The sequence below is a fragment of the Streptopelia decaocto genome (genome assembly GCF_964273445.1).
Source record: "Streptopelia decaocto genome assembly, chromosome: 1".
In the NCBI taxonomy this organism is placed as follows: Eukaryota; Metazoa; Chordata; class Aves; order Columbiformes; family Columbidae; genus Streptopelia; species Streptopelia decaocto.
In genome coordinates this window covers 170,581,369-170,597,557 of record NC_138663.1, presented here as the reverse complement: position 1 = coordinate 170,597,557, position 16,189 = coordinate 170,581,369, and positions in this window count along the sequence as shown.

Here is a 16,189-nt window from a genome sequence, read left to right as displayed (position 1 = left end):
ACCACTAACCTTTTAGACTGTGTTGAAAAGCCTACAGCATGAATTCACAAAACATTATATTAACCATTTAAAACAAAATATAAGCAGAAACTTTTCTTGGGAATGGGAATTCATTTTAAAGAACATAGGACTGACAAAAACACACTAACACAACAATGGTACTTGAGTCAACCTCTATGTCTTCAAAATTATACCTTTTGTTACATATTAACATCCATTACAGTGAAACAACATGAGCATACACCATCTGAGGATGTGGTCTTTCACATACTCTCAAGATTGTTTCCACATAAAAAATTTATAGTAAATATTTTATGGCATGTGTTTCTTTTGTGAAGAAATTATTAACATTTAAGATGATACAAGAGCTCAGTTGACTGCCTTACCTCTGATACAAATAAAGTTATTTTCACTAAGCTACTAGTTTTATTAAGTTTCATGATCTTTTGTACTGAGATTCTGTAATATTTGTTGTGTCTTCCATAAAAAATGCTTTCCATTTCAATTAATTAAACAGTTCACTTAGCTGGTGTTCCATTTCTCCAACCCTATTGTTCAAGGAACTTTTTAGAGTTCTAGGCTGGCCAAGCTGAACTGTTCCAGAATTTTATTATTGCAGATAGGTTATATGATAATCACACCATTCTCCCTCTCTTCGCATTTGGTTTACATGAGCTGTAACAATATTCTACATAGACACTCGATTTTCATATTTTTCTAGAGTTTCGTTTCCTGTTTTAAAGTAAGACACATTTGAATGTTTAGAAATTTTTATTAGTTGGTATTATCTGCAAAAATGTTTCATGGTAATGTATTGGAACAGGTAAAATTCACCCCATGTTTTTCCACTATAGTAATTGTAAGCTTTCCATCTGACACTTGACTAACCAAGTAGAAACACAAATTCTTTGTAAAACAGCTTTTCTAAAAGGTTTTCTGGGAAAGTCACTGAAAGAACACAAGAAAGCTCCTTGCTAGCTGGTAGTGTGTAGGGATAGTAAGAAAAAAGGACTGCATAACAAGCATGTAAAGTGAACATACATTAGATAAAGTGTATTCTTCCAAATTCCTCACAGCTATGCCATGCTTCAGAAAAAGATGCCAAGTGGTTATCAGTCTCGTTGGCTCAAAGCTCTTTAGAAACCAGATTAAAACTTTGTGTGGACATTGGTACAGGAAAACTTACCTTCTAATCATTAACAATTAATGAAAATCATCATCTATCTTCTCTGTCAGGAAAAAGGGTATTTCTTTTTTCTATTATAGGATTACAACAGTTTGTCTATTTCTTATACCTTTATGGCTTTCCCACTCCAATTTAGATATTCCTCCCTCTACTGAGACTGACTAATCTCTTTAAACTATCTCATATTTTTTCTACCTGAATGTAATAATTTTCATGATTGGACTTCATTAGTGCTGCAAGACTAGTGAGGCAAGAGCCTCAGAGGCAGTCTTATTACCACATTCCCAAATCATTGAGAATAATGGCTGAAGACAATTTGTTTCCTGGTATCCTTAACATTCTTGTAAAGTGCAGGAAACAGAAGTCATTTTGAAAGGTGGTGAATATAACTGGGACTGTAGCTAAGACTATGTACAAAACTGATAGTAACTTAATGAAATAAAACATGATTTTCAGATCTAATTTTTAAAAAATGTAAAAAATAAACCAAAACAAACAAAAAATAATGCCCCCCACCAAAAAAATCCTACACAAAAAAAAAAAACATGAAACACAAAAACAAACAAAACCCAGAAAAATATAGGTATTTTTTATTTTAAGATGCCCAAACCAGTGTAAAACCTCAGACAAAAATCTTCTTAAAGTTCCCAGTCCAGTCAAATATGAGCCATAAATTAAGATGTTTAATTGAAAAACAGTGAAATGAAGAGGTAGAATCTCTGCTACAACTAGCAAAAAATGAATCAGTTTTTAAATATGAAGTGTTTTCTTAGTTCCAAAGCCATGTAACCTTATCTCCTGCAGACCTGGAAATGTAAGATTCACAAGAAAGGTTTATCAGTTTCCCACTAGGTGTCTGACTGTTTTCTAGTAGGAAGATCACTTATTATTTTGTCATTCTATATAAAAATATATAGATTTGTAGCATATTACACTATATTATGATATACTTTATTGTATTGTCATATCATGAGAATATGCCACCAAAAGAAAATATATACTGATATGTGCATTCTAGTTTCATTTATTTTCAAGGAAATTCCAGATATGAAGTTTGCAATTGCTTGCCCAGCCGACTATTGTACTGAAGTGGATTTTATTTTGTTTTGTAAACATCTAAATTTGGATATGTAGTTGTCAACAATTGACCTAAAAATAGATGCTGAATTTGGGAAGAGTCTTATAGTTCCAGTGATATTTTTCTGGTTTCAAGGGGAATATGACAATCATAAACAAAAGTGTCAGTTTATGATTCAAAGTTAAAAAATACAACATTGTTATAAAGGATGATATATAACAATTGTAAATGTATGTTTATTATAAAAATATATATAATTATATGTAAATATGTATTATGATTATATAAGCACACATGATGCATACACATTATATATATACACACCCAAATATATATAAAATCATTCCAAGAACATGGCTTTTCCCAGTAAGACTTTTTTTCTATCTCAATGAAATGCAGTAACAGTAGGTTCTAATATCACTAAATAAATCTGTAGAATATTCAGTATAATGATTTTCATTCATGTCATTACTTCAAATCAAAAGCAGGCCTCTATATCTATGTCTATGTCATTACACACAAAGACTTTGTTAATAGCACGCTATTGATATTATGTAGTTGAACACTGAAGAATCAACAAATGCCAGCAGTAAAGATCTACCATATCTTAAATCTTTTCTGGTTCTGCCATGTACATATCCTGCAACAGACCTTAATTATATGGTTATCTATTACTCTTCAATTGAACCTTTCCTCATTTAATGTGGGTAACAGATCACATTTATTTGTTAGCACCTACTCAAGATTTTCTTTCTCTACATCATTCAAATGAATTTTTTTCTGCATATTTTGCTCTGAAGACAATATTATAAACTTTCATATAAACTTTTCTGTGAGGTTGTAATGATGGCATTTCCAAAATACTAATATGTTTATTTTCACATAATGTGAATGAAAGCTGAAGCAAAAAGAAAAAGATTAAAATATTTACTTTTTCTGATTTTTTCCTCCTAAATATCAGGTTTTAAACATCTTGTACGGCATTACATATTTAACATACAATTTCTATAACTTCAGTCAAAATTCTGGGCCACTTACACTTCTATAAATAAGACAAACCTCAACTTAGAAGTCTAGCACTTTGAAAAGAAGGTTTACCTAATTAGTGATATACCATTAAAAGACTGGTATAAATTATTTGCCTTTATCACTCAGAAGATGTGAAATAGAGATAGCAAAATGATCCTATTCCCCAGAGCAGTATTTATTTTCATGGGCTGTGAGATCATCTTTCTGTTTCTACAGGTGATCTACGGTGAAAAAAATAGTATATGGTCATGTAAGCAGAAGTACAAATGTGTATATGCATGTCCAAGATCTTGTCTGTTTTTCCACCTATGCCATTACATCTAATAAAGGACTTCAATAGTAATAGCTATAACAGCATTTAAGCTTCATCATGTAGTTAGAAACATTTGTCATTATGTCTGTAGGAAGACAGCTGTGGTAAATTAGCATGTTAGTTATGGCATTTTTAACAATTTTATCGCTCAAATTTGCAAATGTAATGATGTTCCTTTAACACAGATGGGCCTATGTGTATTATTTTCTTAGTTAAAAAACATAAACAAAAATAAACTCATTTTGAGTTTGAAACTCTAACACATTAAATCATACTACCATTATATGCTTCTCCAGAAAAGCAGAGACTTCTGGATAGCTGACCCTCCTCTACGCAGTACCCTTGCTCTTTTCTTAGTTCTGTTTCCTAGGCAGTCTCAGTCTTTACTACTCCACAACATTTTCTGTCTGCTTTATATCTCCCAAAGTTTCTTCTCTTTTGGCTTCCCCCCACCCCAACAAGTTTCTGCTTCAAGTAGCTTTTTGTTCAAATTTAGTGTTACATTCTTCAGAAAAGTTTTTTTTTTCTATTTAATTCCTGACTTTGATCTCAATATTCCTACTAAATGACTCCTAGAGCTCGCCTTTTGAACCTATGTTTTTCCATTTACTTTTTCTTGCCTTATACCCATCTACTCCAAGTGTCCAGAACAATTTTTAAGCTGTTGCTGCAGCCACTGTCAAGTGGACCTAAGCCTCTCTTAGATTGCAACAGCATAAAAGGTCTCTGTCCCAAGGAACTTGTACTGCAAGTAGTATAGTTCAGCTGCCTCTCTTTTTTGTACCACTTGTTGATAATTCTTCCTGATTCCTCCATAAAGTCTATTTATTTCTCTCACACTTTTATTGCTCTGTCTGTATTTAATTAAAATAGCTTCTTTCTCCTTGATGGCCAGAATTTTTGCATTGATATTTGCTTCAACCTAAACTAAAGGGTTTTTTTTTTGCTGGAATATAATGAAATTCATGGTGACTGTCTCAGGACAGAAACAAACCTTGCCTCTGCAACATGGAGCCTTCCAGTCATATCTGGCTGCTCTTGTCATTATACTAAAGTCAGACAATTTTTTGAGCTCCCCTTATTCAGCCCCATACTGAATGACTGTTTACACAGGCAATTCATTCATTTGGGTGTAGGCTTTGTGGTATTAAACTTCTACAAATTGCAAAGGGCTTGAAACCCAAATTTAAACTCCCATAACAATGTTTTTCTGTAAATAATGGTAATGCCACTAGCTCCACCGTTGGCTTCTCAGGAAGATACTGAGCTTAATCTGTATCACAGTGAGAGGCTTAAGGGGTTCTGCAAAGTAAATTACCTCAAATGTTTTCTGGCACCTAAGACAGAAATCAGTTGCATGAGTTTTAAGTTGCAGGGGAATGGGTGAACTGAAAAGAATTTACATGAAATTTGCGAAAAAATGTAGTCTTGTAAATGGTAGTTTATGTTGCAAACTTAAACTGACTTCAGTGGACATATACAAAACATCTTTTCTTGTAGACTAAAAGGTAGCACCTTAACTTTTGGGTTATAAATAGTTTTGCTGTTTGCAAAAATATCTGCCAGGCAATGAAATATCTAATGTATCTAAAACAGAAATATATAATTTTTCTGAGTTGGGCATATTTGCTTCTGGGTTGTCTGTTATTTCAAAACCCACAGCTCAAAGTTAGCATCCCTATTGATTACCTTGCAATTCCAAACTCATGGATGAGCTGACAGCCCAGGCAACTAAACTTTCCTAACCTAAGAATGCTGCTACACTGAAGTCAGGAACCCTGAAGCATCATGTAGACTCAAGCAATCTTCTATTCAGAATGTAAGTATCTTGAAAGAATTGCTCTTAAGGTCTAGAAACTGAAATGAATTCCTGACAGAAATCAATGTTTTCCTTGTTAACTTCATAGGCATTCACTGAATTCAAGAATATGTGACTCAACATAGAATAAAATAAACCATTAATTGAATGGTGCATGGAAAGGTGTAGCAGGAGTTAAATGGAGGTAAATGAAATACACAAATACACCAATATCTTCCATTGGGAAGATGGAATTCTGTCACTTCTTATTGTGCATCTCTGAACTTCAAAGTGATGAGTTTACATGTATTTATTAAATAAATTTATGTGTTTATTAAACATGTGAGTTTGGACTTTTTAAAAATTATTCGCCGTTGTTCTTTTGGATATGTTTAAACTGAAATACAGGTTTGAAAATAGTACTTGGGAATTTAAATATCAAGGCAATGAACACGTTAGATGATATTTCTGTATCCTCATGGAATGAAGAAAAGCAATCTAAGGAGATATGCATTCTCCAAAATGTAATCTGTTGCTTAGCCTATGAAAATAGGCTAATTAATAAATTTCTTGTGCTGTTCGTGAATTCATGACAAAGCTACTCACCCAGAGGAAACAGCAGAAATAGCAAACTAAAAGATTAGTTCAAAGCTGACCTTCTAGGTGGTGCTCCAATGACATCCCTTGTAGTACTACATTCCAGTACTGTAGTATAGTTATTAATTGGAATATAATCATAAAACCAAATTCTGGTCTTCTGTGTCTAGTCAAGTTGACTGTAAAGAAATGGCTGCCTCTTTTAATGGTCAATTAAACACTTGTGATTACATAGCTAAAGAATCATGGCTTTCTTTACAGAAGATACTTGAGGTTAGTAAGAAACATAAATCAGCAAATGTATTTTAGAACAAGTAAATGACTAGACATTAGTAACAAGCAGACTGAAAATATCATGAAAGCAATTAAAAATATTTATAGACTATGTTTCATGAAACCAAAATAATACTCATTTTTTCAGGAGATGACTATTTACTGTAAATAATACAGTTAATGGCATACATTCATCATATTTTGCATTAATTAGATTTTTTCTTTCCATTAGGATCTATGAAACAATTTTAAGTACCAATGTCAACAACAGTTAACATGATTAAAACTGTATTGCTAATAAGAATTTTATCCCAACTTGTATTAATGTTTATTTTAAAATGCTGCTGTGCTGTGGAGCCATCTGTTTCCTGCTAGTTATAGTACCTGAGTTCTACAATCATAGGACCCGAGGGAGATTTTCACCTATTTTTTCTTCATGGTATAGCAGGAATTCACTACTTCATTCAAAAGAAATATGTTAACTGAAGTCAAGAAGTTGTAGTCAACAGGAAAATGTTTGCAAACTTTTAAAACTGAAACTTCTTAACAAGTCCTCTAAGTGTAACTGGTATACTTTTTGGCTGTGAATTTGAAGCTGTTGATTTCCTTGCATCATTCTAGGAAGAAGAAACATTAGCAGGTAAAACCAATCACGTTTCTGTATTTATTTAAAAAAATACATTATCTTCCCAAATAAGCTTTTTTTTTTTTTTTTTTAAACACATGGCTTTCAAGTCACCTTTCAAGAATATTAAAATCAATTAAGAAGTAAATTCCCATTTTAAAAAAAAAAGAAATCAATCAGTTGTCATTTTTGATTGATTATTCTAGAATAGAGTGGTGTTTAATCTATGAATTTATTGCACATTATTCAACTACTATAAAAACAGCATGTGAATTAGGTATGACACGTCTCATAGTAAATGGACAGAAAATTTACTGTCCCTTTTGAAGTCTTGGTTGTAGCATGTGATCATCTGCTCTTGATTTGGTAAGTCATTCCTGTTAAGTACAAAACTATATTACTTTCTAATAAAGGTCAGATTTTTAAGTAATAAGAGCTACAAAATGTTACATGTTAAAAAAGAACATACGGTATATAGAGGTAAGGTTGTGTTTTACAGGTTTTGCCAATGGGGATTTTGCATGAAAGGTAAATCAGGCTTGGGTGATATTACAACACACTATAAAATATACATACATACTGTCTCAGATTGAGACAGAATAGGGATATATAGAGAAAGACATAGATGTAACACTCAAAATTTTATATGGATTGGAGAAAATATGCAATCTTCTATATTCAGTAGTTTATAACATGTCGTGAATGTGGATGAAGTTTTTAGTAAGAACCAAATGACAATGTCTTGGGCACAACGCTTATAGGAAGGAAGGAAGGAAGGAAGGAAGGAAGGAAGGAAGGAAGGAAGGAAGGAAGGAAGGAAGGAAGGAAGGAAGGAAGGAAGGAAGGAAGGAAGGAAGGAAGGAAGGAAGGAAGGAAGGAAGGAAGGAAGGAAGGAAGGGAACAAGAAGTTAGGTATTAAATAGATCTGGTTTCTCTGCAAATACAGTAAAAAATCAGTAGAATTACTATATCCCTAGTGTTTAAAATAAAGTTACACTACGAAATATATTATTACATACACATTATGTAAGTGATGGTGATATCTGTGTGATAAAGAGCTTAGTGACAAACTGCATTTATCATGCACTTTAGATCATCTCACCTGCAGTCTCCCTACTAATTGATTGCCACTGGGACTACTTTTACCACTTCTAGATGCAAATAGTTGAAGTCAGACAATGATCATATTTAACCTGACTTACATAGGGACAGCAGAGAACACCCCTCACTTCCTGGGCAAGTGGTTCTGCATGGTTGATGGAGAGGAAAAATAAGGTTGACTGTTCACACCTAGCCCATATATTGGTATGCGACATTATAAAGCAACTGCTCCAAGTCTGTTGGGATTTCACCGGCTGGAAAACTGCTGAGTTTAAAACGAGCTGGAGCCCAGGTTTGTATTAATGAAGTGTGCAGTGAAGAGAGATGTATGAAGGCTAGGTCCAGTATTAACCAAATGATTCAGTCTTCCAGAAGCATAAGTAAATTCACTATTATCAAAATACTAAATATTATATAATAACGAGTGTAGACAAGGCAGAAGAACAAGGAAGTAAAATTCATCTCTCAGTTGAAGGGGACTAGGGGTGTTTCATTTAAAAATTAGAGTGACATATAAGGGAAAAATGCCTTGAGCAACTTGACCTAAAAATGAGTTTGATCTTGCTTTGGGATCTCCAGACATCTCTCCCAACATAAACTAGTGTAATGATATGGAAGTAATATTTTCCATAGATTCTAGTAAGAATCGATTTTCTTGGTAATCTCTTCTGTTTTCACTTCTCCTAGGTTTTGGGAAACATACATTTCAGGTGTGATTTACAACCACTTTCCATAATAAAATAATGATGATAAAAATATAATAGTAATAGTAATAGTAGTAATAGTAGTAATAGTAGTAATAGTAGTAATAGTAGTAATAGTAGTAATAGTAGTAGTAATAATAATAATAATAATAATAATAATAATAATAATAATAATAATAATAATAATAATATCTGCATAATATAAGAGGCAAGTCTTGTGAATCTATGGGGGATTATTTGAGAAAAATGAATACTGTCATGTTTCTATGAACCTCAGAGCTCCTTTTCCCTGGCAGGCCTCCAAGACCTTTCTTATTTTATGCAGTCTTTGGGGTAAAAAGGAGGCTGCCAGTTCCTGATTAAAGTCTCCCTTGGCTGTTGTCCTGGCTGGCTGACTATCTTATTTTTTTTTTTTTTCCCTACTGGTTATTTAATATACTTTACAATTAGCCCACAGGGACTTGCTAAAGACAGACACTCCTCTCACCCCCTTTTGGCTGTATATAGTCATACAAATGGTGCAAGTTTACAAACTGAGAAATCCACAACACTTTGCTGGGAAACTTTGCATAGGAGCTGTTGCTGAAGCTTTAATTCTAAAGCTGTCTTTTTAGATATAGAGTTAAAGAGAATCAATATAACAAAGAAGTAACTATCCGATTCTTGTAAAAATATTCAGCATTTCAAATTAACATAGGAATGGAAAGAAATGAAAGAAATTTGCTACCAGCAAAACAAGCTGGTAGCATTGATGTGTTATTGCAAACTGTATGAGAGTGTTTATATAATGCTTTTTCTGCCTTCAGATGCTCTCATCTGTATTAGGAAGCTCATGACAGCAGTAAATTAGTATTCTGCATAATCCTTAGCAGTTATGACTACTAGTAGCATAGGCAGAGAGAAACTTCCTGATTACAACATTTGTCATATCCCCAAGTATTCCCAATTCAAACTGCAGAGTTGGAATTATTTTTACTTAGGGAAGTTGGACATTTTGTAGAAATTTTGATTTTCATATAAGTTAGGAGAAAGTCTCACCTAGCCAGAGCAGGAGAGCATGCTTTGCACAGTTACACCAAATGAATGAAGGGTTCAGATCATAAACTCGCTATGACCAGACATGGTTCTCATAAGAATTAGGCCACAAGAAAGATGTCTCTTGTCAGTAGTGCCACCTGCAGACCCAAATGCTGTGTGCTTTCTAAGTGTGCAGCTCACTTTGGCTTTGAGTCCTGTCTTAGGATGTGTGTCAGAGGCATGTGCAATTAAGATAAATTAGTTAATTAATTTCAGCACATTTTGTGGTATCGTGTTGTAGGACTATCTGACCAAGTGCAAGAACAATTGATAAAGACGACTACATTCCCTAAAAGTTTTACAAACTGTAACAAAAAGCTATGCTATAAATCCAAAATGACCTGCAAAACTCAAGGGAAAAGTGAATATGATCTCTTCCCAGTTATTCTAGCAGAGACAATATAATTTTTGAACTTTATGACAGCTCTATTGCTTTTTGTGCCACAATTTGGCAGTGTGTTATGGGTACCTTCATCCAGAAATGCTCTTTCATCCAAGACTGCAAAGTCAAGACTTTTCTTGTCATCCTTTTATGACATTGTAACTTGAAAAAGATGCAACACTAAATAGAACGGAGAAAATGAACTAGGAATCAGCACTATCTGAAGTGCATTTAAATTCTGAGTGACTGAGTAACAAATTAGTCATTATGGCAAGGGCAACCCTTTTGGATGTATTTGTTTTTCACAAAGATAATTACAAACAGACAGTAATTTAAGTATTTTTAAAGAAAGATTGCATATTGAAAAATGAAATTAATGTATTTTAAAGATATCTCTTAGGTTCCAGAAATCAATTAAGTGTATAGAATTACAATGTACAGAGAAGGAAGAAAGTGAAGCTTTTTGCAATGTTATGTTTGGGATTCTTTACACCTGAAATATATATATCTGCAATGCAACATCAAGGTCTAAGCTAGCTACCATTGTCGTCCTTTATAGGAGAGAAATAGTGCTTTCAGAAGGCAATTCATCTGTTCTTTCCTAGATGCTTCTCTTATGAGATGCCTGTTGCATTCCATGGAGTATACAGAATAAGATAACTAACCTAGATTTATATATCTATGTCGTAGGTATTTATGACAGATGTATTCACCTATATCACTTAAGTACACACATAACAAAACATGAGTCAGGAAGACAGCTTCTACCACAAGGAAACTGCAACCCCAAAATTAGATAAAAAATAAATGAAATATCTAGATAGATAGATAGATAGATAGATAGATAGATAGATACACACCCCTAAAGCCAAACTCCCCCAAAACAAGCAATCAACCAACAAACCCCATCAAAGAGTAATGTTATTTTCAATGCTTGTGTTCACATAGTAAGCATAGTACAGCTTCAATGATACCTTGTGTAGTTCTTATGGAAGATATTTCCAGGAAGGTGATGGTGCAGGCTTACATGTGTTTATAGCAAAAGTATCAAAGCAAGAATTAAGAAAGATTGTCTGAACATTTAAAAATTAATTTAGACATGTGGCTGCATAAAAGTGGTCTTGCCTCAGAACCAAAATGCAGAAAGATCATAGACAGGCCAAATGTAGTTATCCAGGAGGTTCAGATCAAAGACAGCATTTAGTTTCTGGACATGAAACATTTTGATGGCTAAAGTAAGGCAGAAGGGAGATCTGGAAGGAAAGAATAAGACCTTTTTTCTAGACACATTGAACCTGAGGTGCTGATGAGGTTACCATAAGAAGATGCCAAAATTCTAAAAACAAAACTTACAGAATGATCTAAGATCAACATTTCAATGAAAACCCTGATGAATATCATAGTTTCATAGTGAAGTTTAATAACAAGTTATTCAATGAAATGATAATAGCAAAATTTAGTTATTGATGTTTTCATGCTTCGTTAGAGTTAGAAATGTTAAGTACACAATTAAACTTTACATGAGATGATAGATTATTTATGAAAACTCCCTTAAAAATTTTCGGCTTTATTAAGCTAAGGAAATAAAAAGCCAGACAATAAACATGATGTATGTTTTAGTTATCAACAAGCTTGTATAGAAAATATAATCGAAGTTCTAAAGTATGACTGTGTTGACCTTATTCAATCATAGTAAATATGAGTCTTCCAAAATGTGAATTGATTCCATAGGACTCCTGGAAGAGTAATGTGAAGAACAGTGAGAAAACTGAGCTCCATGTGAAGATACTGCCTTAATCAAATTCCAAGTAAAAATACAAGTTTCATTACACACATTTTCACAGAGAAGAAAGAAGCTGTATTGTATCCAACCAGTATGAAAGTATACCCACAAAAATTAAGCCTGGCAAAATGAGTTAATGCACATTTATGGTGTTTTGTATGTTTTGTTTGGAAAGTATGCTATGCAGAACAATTAACTTAAAAGGATCAAGTACCTGTGGGAAGGAAGATTATCAGAGGAGACTGCAACTAAGGAAATGTTTTGCAGATGTACTGCATTTAAATTAATAAAATCTCATTAGGTTTTATGTTTGCCAATAACGGCTGGAAAAGTTACCATACATTGTAGGAACAATTACCCAAATCTTCACTGTCTCATTAGGTTTGTCATACTGTTTTCATTATAATACATTAGAACTTGCAAGTGAGCCTTCAGTAATGACATATTGTTCCAATTCTCCTTTCAGCAGGCTCTAAGATATTTTAGTATTTGTGTTATAAGCCAGCAGGTGTCTTCACTTTGGTTTTTTCTGAATCAGTTTTATACACAGACCTCCAGACAGAGAATGGAATGTAAAAAGGCTTTCAACAACCACATAAAAATGAGTTTGATTAGAGCAGAGCAATACACACTATTTTTACATTTTTATGATAATTCAAGGTACTAAAAATGTGCATCTTTAGAGTACACATTTATTCCTGTAAGTCCTGTTAGTGAAAGCTGTATTAATGTAGATAAACCATGTGATATATAAAGTTTGCAAATTTGCATAACAAATGGAAGGCATAAAGCTGATTTGAATATCTAAGGCATTATAAACTTCAATGAGAACAACCTACACTGTTTGAGCTTGTAAGGCACTTGCATTCAAATGAGTAAGATTTAAAAAGGATATAATTTTTAAAACTCTTTGAAGCTTCCCACTTCAGGTCTTAAGAAGCTCAAGGTTAAAATAAGTATTGTATTTAAGTCAGGAGGGGGATAGATTTAGAAATAATTTGAAAAAGAAATCACCTATATTTATACCTATTTAGTATAAATGCCACATGACCTCCAAAAAATGAGAGGTTATTTTGTGTGCTGTTGATGAGAAAATAAATCTTCACTAAATGAATCCTCTCAGATCTGCAAGGATACCGCTATTCATTTCAGCTACATAATGAAGTAAAATGTTAAATATCATGTTAAGATAAGTTCTTGGACATCCTGAAAATGTGACCAGAATATTATACTCATACCATCACAATTGCTGGATCTTTGAATACTTCAAAATTGTGATAAGAAGCAGTTGTATGTGAAAACAACAGGCTGAATATAGTGTCAATAAATGAGGGCTTTACATTCAAAATATTAAAAAAAAAATGGGCTTTTCTGATTTAGTTTATTTCATTTAAAGTTGCACTTTTTATTAACTTTAATTGCTCTTTCTTTAAATGCTTAATGTTTATTCCTAGAAATGGAGAAAAGTGAAAGCAAAATCAGAGAACACAGGGAAAACGAGAGGGAGAAAATAAAAGTCTGATCATAGCTGGTGCTGAGGGACATTTGCTATCTTCTCCAATTCTGTTTCTCTCACAGAAGAATGTGAGGAAAGGAAGCGACACATGCTTATTATCATTTTTACAGGAACCAGCTTAACAATTAATCATAACTAGATACAGGGCTAGTTAAAAGTACTACAATTAAAATTGAATTCTTGTCCTGATTTGATAAATAATAACTCTTTCAAGTGAATTCTAGAAATTCCTAGACAGCATATTAAATCATAGCCATCTCTGTGCATAAACAAAGCAGTTGTTGTCAGGGCAGGAAATTAATAGGGGCTACAAAATTGTCTCTGATCCACTGCCTATTTTGCCTTTACCACAGCCTTGCTACAGCTGCTGTCACCACAAAGCAGAATGGCAGCTATAGTTGTGATAAAAACTGTTAATATTAATTGCTTGAAACGGCAAATTTTCATCAGCTTTCCATTAGCATGAAACAGCATGAGATTCCTCTCAACAAGCATCAGGCACAATGAAAACGCTTCTAATGAACCACCTATTACAAACAGAAATATGTATACAGGAAAATTAAATCTCTGGAAGTACCTATTTCTCCTCTGGAGAGAAGCTATGGTGACTTTCTGTGGATTCTACCCACAGTTAGAGACCGTTATACTCAGATCATGCACTTATGAACCTGGCAGGGGGGGTGTGGGGAGCAGAAAAAAAAATCTCAGCAATCCATAAACAAATGAGAAAACCTTCTAAAGTTCATAAGAAATTGTAGGGAATCTGGAAAATAAAAATCAGAGCTATTTTTGTGAAGACCCAAATATAAAATTATCCTGAAAAGCATATTTTTTTTTTTTGCTTAGAAGGTTAGCCTTAAAAAATATTAAAGAAAAATCTCTGAGAGTATAAAAAATCTGCTCTCTTCACTGCAACCAAGTACTCTGTTTTAATTCAAATATATATCTTGTATTTTATTTAATGAACAGATAAGAAAGCCTGAGAAAACACATACAAGAATATAGAATTACAGTACTGCTGTGACAAAGATAACAAAAAATCATTCTGCTATCAAACACGAAATACTTCCAAGGGACTTTTCCTTGTCAGAGGTAAAGGAAAGCTTTTCCCATGCAGCTCAGCTGGAGCTCTTCAGCACTGCTCTTGAGCCAGAGTGTAATGGACATCATAACAACTTTACACCTGGACAGCTTGTTCCTTTACCCCATATTACTCCATTTTATCTTCTACCTGATGGTCACTCCTGCTGTTACTTATTACTGTACTGATACCCTTGGGTTTGCTCTTTTTAAGATACAGGTTTTCTTAATTAATGTATTTCTTACTGTTCTATTTTTTTCTCCTTTTTAATTTGTCCATGAACCTTAATTAAGCTCCTTCATCACGGCTCACAGGTTTGGCAAGCTTCATACATACATATATAAATATGTTCTCACCCAGAAAGATGACCCAAATTTTCTAATTCTATAAAAATTCTATTACTTTAGTTCATCTTTTGCATAAAAGAGTTAACAATAATAAAAATGGGATAAATAGTTTGACTTAGGTTCATTTTTTTTTAGCATAGAAAGTTAATTATTTATCTTTTTTATAACAAAGAAAATATACTGTGCATAAATACAAATTAGATTAAACTAGTTTCTGCATATTCAAATATTTAATACCTATTCTGAACCAAAGGAGTTCCAATTCTTCTCTGAAAATGTCAGTCAACAGTAGAGTGCACCCACTCACAAGTACCTATTTCACCATTCTTTATCATAGTATATTTATTTTTTCACACACTTATCCATAGTAAGGTTTACTTACATGTAAATAAAAATCCTGTCAAATGTGTCAGAAACATCATATTGTGATCAAAAAAAAATTATAATCTGCTTGTTTCTATAAATAGCTACTTGGATTTTCCAGGCTCCTAAGGATTTCTGGTTTACCTGCTGCACGTCATTCCTAGCTTAACAAATCTATGTATGAACTGTGAGCATCCACTGTATTTTGTCATCTTATTTGCTTTGAACTATGCTGTATAAAACTTGTAGAAGATTCTCAGGAAATATTCTTATTGATGCTAATATTTCATGTCAATTAGTACTACGTATTACACTAGTCTATCTATTAACTTAAGAGAGGTGCATGCCTGATTCACTTCTAATTGGTGACATTACTATCTTTTTTTCTATATATAATCTTTTCTGAAATCTCCTGCTTCCCGAAGAGGTTAAAAAAAATCTAAAAATTCAACCCAAATATGGATTACAGCAGGCCACATTTTTGGACCTTTTTACCCCGGTTTCTTAGTAAAAACCTGTCATGTTAGTGTTGTGGCTTGAAGGATGGGACTTCACCTGTTTTTCAGTAGAAACAAGAGCAACTTGAAGGATTTGTCTGAGTGAAGAACACACAGCAATCCCAATTTTATTCTTTATTATTTCTCTATTCACATCTGTGGTCAGATATGGCACACTTCTTACCTGAAAACTTCTCTTCTCCATCAGGAAAAGCAGTAATCTATATGTGGGAAAATGGTTTGCTTATCATTCCCATTTCTATTTGCTTGGAGTTGACCATATAAAAGAAGATTAAGCTGAGGAAGCTCTGCCTAAAATTCCTTCGTCTCTTCCAGAGAAAAGATGTCAGGCTGGATAAAAATGGCCCATACTTAGGACCTGATTTAGTAAAACATATTTTGTCCTGTTAACACTCTCTGTGAATCATACTCACTCTTT